Source organism: Octodon degus, unplaced genomic scaffold (assembly GCF_000260255.1).
Source record: "Octodon degus isolate 3935 unplaced genomic scaffold, OctDeg1.0 scaffold00186, whole genome shotgun sequence".
Lineage (NCBI taxonomy): Eukaryota > Metazoa > Chordata > Mammalia > Rodentia > Octodontidae > Octodon > Octodon degus.
The window spans coordinates 4,648,586-4,653,874 of record NW_004524762.1 but is presented as its reverse complement, the minus strand read 5'-3'; the positions used below and the strand labels follow the sequence as shown (position 1 = coordinate 4,653,874).

Below are 5,289 nucleotides of genomic sequence, written 5' to 3'. Positions count from 1 at the left end.
TCTGGAAATTGCATTTTAAAAAGGTGGACAGATGAATAATTTTTCAAGTTTCTTTTTTGACGTGGCTAACTTTTTCTACCAGTTTGAAGCTCTGCTTCTTAAATACTAATTATCTTTTTATATATTGGTCTACTTCTATGTGCTCTATCTTGTACCTTTGGTTTATTTGCTTATTTCTATGCTAGATGTGAACCTTTTTTGTTCCTGTAGTTAACAGTATGATTTATAACTATTAAGAAATTATAAAGGAAGATTCCTTATTGTATATTTAAAAAAATGTTTTGGCTGCCTTTATGCATTTTATTTATGCATCTTCTTTTTTATTTCATTGTGGGCTATAAAATTCTATCATGAAACACTATCTCTTTCTGAGTTTTCAAGAAATGGATAGTCAACATAGACTAATTTAGAGAACCTATTCTGTTACATCTTAATAAAAACATGGTATAAATGTGTTTCCTTTGACTCTGTTATACCTTTTGATAAAGTTGTATAAATTTTACTCAGTATTTTTATATTTCTTATTAGTTTTATTACTTAGTATCTATGATTTTATATGATTATTGTTTATTTTTCCTTGTCATAGTGAAATCTTCATTTATCCTGATATTATTTAAAACTAGTTGTTAAACCTATGGTAGTCAAATAATGGAACTAAACAAAAAAAGGGGATACATTGAATGTCCATTTTGTATCTGTGTATTCAAAATTGTTAGGATAGATATATAGTTACATTCTTTTAATGAATAGAGAGATTTGTTCTAATAGTGTTTGTAAATAGGATATCATGTCCGCATCTTGCACAGCAATTAACCACTAGGAAGAATGTATACAATGTGTTAATTATTGAAACTGTCCTACCAATTGGTTTGAAACTGTCTCATTGCTATTTGTTTCTCAATAAAATTATGGAAAAAAAATTAAAAAATAAAACTAGTTGTTGCTGATACTAGAAAAACTATTCTTTATTTTTACCCTTCTTATTACTACTAAAATCTTTTTACTTTTTATTTTCTAAGCTTTTCAAATAAATTATTATCTTTTTCCTTTCAAAACTTTAACTGTGTTTATCTCTTTACCTTAGTCTTATTGTATTAATTAGAATCTCTATCACCAAAGATTATCAGTGATGCTAAATTCCCTTGTCACATTCCCAACTCTAAGGGAAATAGTTTCTAAAATATAGAATTTCAATGTAAAAATTCTAATGTACACACACATGATGCATTCTGTATCAAAATTCACTTTTTCTTATAGATTTGTAGAAGTACCCACTATCAGATGATGTACATATGATTAAATAAAAATATATAAAGACTGATTTTTGGAAGTTAAATGGGTAGGTAAGTATAATTTTATAAAATGCATCATATTTTATTGTAATATATTTTCTGTACTATATTCATACAATAAAGAGTAATAGTACATTTCCTAGTACTGAATTGCCTTCATTCCTAGGATAAAACATTGTTTATTATGGTGCATTACTATAATACCTAGACAATTTGAATATTTTCAGGATCTTTCAAAAGTTTTACACATATTTATAATTGAAATCTTAATACTGACATGTGTTTTCATTTACTATGATTTTATTGTACTATGAATATTCTTTTGGACTTTGACAGAATTTTCATATTCTTCAATTCATAAAAGTGTATTTTCAAAGGTTTTGAACAGATATGTATTATTTATTTTATTTTATTATTTTTTGGGGGGGGCAGAACCAGGGATTGAACTCAGGCCCTTGTGCTTGCCAGAGAAGTGCTTATTCTACGGGGCCATCTCTCTGGCCTGTATTATTAATTTTAGTTTAATGTATTTTCTTTTGTTTTCCTTTCCCCAGTGCTGAGATTACAGGTGTGCGCCACCACTCCCTGTCTCAGTGGCCAATTTAGAGTGCCATAGATGGGGCCAATGCAACGTGGATTAGGGATTGAACCCTGGTCCTTGCGCTTGCCTAGGCAGGCACTTAGACTGCCAAGCTATCTCTGAGGCCCCATAGTCATCTTTTTATTCATTATTATTCATAACATAAAATTAATAATTAATAACATGAATAAATATACTGTTTTAGGCACTCTGGCTGGGCTGGCCCTGCGCTTGCTCACCTGCTCCCGACGCCCGCGCCACCGCCTCCGGGCCCCTCGCTGCTGCCGCCATGGACGCCATCAATAAGAAGATGCAGATGCTGCAGCTCGACAAGGAGAACGCCCTGGACCTAGCCGAGAAAGCAGAGACCGACAAGAAAGCGGCGGAGGACCGGAGCAAGCAGCTGGAAGATGAGCTGGTGTCGCTGCAAAGAAACTCAAGGGCACCGAAGATGAACTGGACAAATACTCTGAGGCTCTCAAAGATGCCTAGGAGAAACTGGAGCTGGCGGAGAAAAAGGCCACTGATGCTGAAGCCGACGTAGCTTCTCTGAACAGATGCATCCAGCTGGTTGAGGAAGAGCTGTATCGCGCTCAGGAGCGGCTGGCCACAGCTTTGCAGAAGCTGGAGGAGGCTGAGAAGGCAGCAGATGAGAGCGAGAGAGGCATGAAAGTCATTGAAAGCCGAGCCCAGAAGGATGAAGAAAAGATGGAAATTCAGGAGATCCAACTAAAAGAGGCCAAGCACATTGCTGAAAATGCCGACCGCAAGTATGAAGAGGTGGCCCACAAGCTGGTCATCATCGAGAGTGACCTGGAATGTGCAGAGGAGAGGGCCGAGCTCTCTGAAGGCCAAGTTTGACAGCTGGAAGAACAATTAAGAATAATGGATCAGACCTTGAAAGCATTAATGGCTGCAGAGGATAAGTACTCGTAGAAGGAAGATAAATATGAGGAGGAGATAAAGGTTCTTTCTGACAAGCTGAAGGAAGCTGAGACTTGGGCTGAGTTTGCAGAGAGGTCAATTACTAATCTGGAGAAAAGCATTGACAATTTAGTAGATGAGCTGTATGCTCAGAAACTGAAGTACAAGGCCATCAGAGAAGAGCTGGACCACACTCTCAACGATATGACTTCAATGTAAGTGTCCATGCACCCCACCTGCTCGTACCCGCGCCCTCATGCTTCTGTGATCACCTGCCACCACTCCCTTCCTCTCCATGACCTCCATCCTGGTGCCTTGCTGTTTGCTTCCTTGGTAACCTAGGCTAGACGTTGCTTTTTTCACCTTGTACTAACATAAAGGCCAAGCTAGACTCAGTCTGGACAAACCATTTTCCTTCCAGAGTCCTTCAATATTTTCCAAATGCTGAAATAAATGGCTCCCACTGAGTGCTAAACCTAGAACATGAGTGACTGTGAGCTCTGTTCTTTTAAGAAATTAAGCTAGAGGCCAGTAAAACTCAAGGGCTGAGCGTTGGTGCGGGAACTTCTCAAACGTCAAAATTGGTTTCCTGAGTCTCTAAAGTATGATATGATCATTTGCATAAAAGGAAGGTACATGGAAGGACCCCTAACAGATCAGATGATTGAAGATCTGAGAATTGAACACGGCCCTGCATAACCTAGAGAAGGGGCCCATAAGCCATCGCCTCTTCCTCACCTGCAAGAGTTCTGCAGGCAGTGCAGTACTCTATCAAGTACCCCAGCCTTTAATTGTCCATGTTTCTATCACAAGGAATCACAACACTCACAGGAAACATATTGGCCCCTGAAACACATCGTATTCCATATGAATTCGGGCATTTCGCATGAGACAGTTAACAGCAGCAGCAGGTGACCTTGTTCTCATGGGAAGACTTTTACTCACACACAACTAATATCCGGATTGCTAACCGAAAGGGAGCGCTAACCTTGTCCACCTCTTTAATTCTACCTTGGAAGTGTCTCACCGGTGACTCTTGATTCTAATATCACACTGGATTCCTTTAAAGCTGGAGCTGCCCCTTTCTGCTTTTTACCCATGCAGAAAAAATGGTGGCTTCCAGACTGTGGCATTGTGACTGCTGCCTTGGAGGTTATAGAGTCCCCACACTGAAAAGAGAAAAGCTGTAGAGACAGGACTGTCACCATGGCAAACGGGTGTCTTCTCCTTCATTTATAAATGAGGAGTGGGTTCCAACATCTGTCTCTAAGGTCCTCCTAGTGCTTAAATGGGGAGCTTTTATATGGGAAACTTTCAAAATCCTAAAAGTGAAATTCAGCCTAATATTTGTTCGTAAATTCTGCTCATGGATCTTCCTTGAAGTTGGCCTATGACAGTCCCCAGGTGCAGACACTGGTGGCTGTGCCTATGCCCAAGGACACACTATCCTGAAGGGCACAGCTGGCCGTAGGTTTTGCATGTCCACTGCTTGCTGGGATAGCAAGTGCCGCTTTCCTGTTAGTTTGGTTTTCATTTTTCCATTGTGCCACCTCTTCCCCCTTTATCTCCACCCTTTTGTCTTCGCACAGATAAGTCTCTTTGCTTCACTTCTCCCAAGACTCCTTCAGCAAGCTGGATGTACCACCTCTGTGAGCGCTGCATTTGTCTCTTCTCCAGCTGACTCTGGTTCTTTCCTTTCACACCTGCCTAGGACCGGGCACACACCATGCTGTTGTATAGTTGGTTCCAGTGTAAAATAAACACTGTGTATGCTGTTTCTGTTCGCTATTCTTTTTACCTCTTTATTTATGGATGTTTTCATTTCACCACTCAATAAAACCACGGTTCTGTTTCATGCATCTAAAAAAATAAAAAAATAAATAAATAAATATACTGTTTTAAAATTTCTTTGAATGTTTTTTCTCTATGCTTTTTTGTATCTTATTACATATGTTATTAACAAAGATGAATAATGTAACTTTTTTTCACAACTTAGTGTTTTTAAAAATCTATTTATCCAATATAGCTTTGCATAGCATTACTTTAATTGCAACTGTTGTATTTATCTTGTTCTTTATGATGAAATTCTATTTTGGCTCCACCCATTTGTACCATAAAGAGTGCTTCAGAGAATATTTTCTCATCCATCCCTTCCTATATGAAGAAACCCAAGGAATAAAGCCTATGTTCAAGAACGTTCCCATTATATGTAATCAAAAATTGATCTTTCAGGGATACTACTGTTTTGGAACAATTTATTTCAAAGGTAACAACTGAAATATCAAGCATTTTTGTTTTATTTCATGGTTTCTGGCCTTGTCTGTGACAGTCATGGCACACAGAATGAAAGAGTTCTTGGAGTCAAGATTCAGTCAGACAAGCCCAGAGGGTTTACTTCACCAAAGTCCATCAACGCAATAGACTTACTTGATCATATATTTGAAACTGAAGGCTCATCATCATAAATAACTTTAGTGAAGAAATCATAAATAT

General features: G+C 38.2%; 1 pseudogene; it reads left to right on the top strand.

The window, feature by feature from the left end:
• The first annotated feature begins 2,161 nt into the window (after positions 1 to 2,161).
• Positions 2,162 to 4,651, top strand: LOC101562554 (annotated as a pseudogene).
• The last annotated feature ends 638 nt before the right edge of the window (positions 4,652 to 5,289 follow it).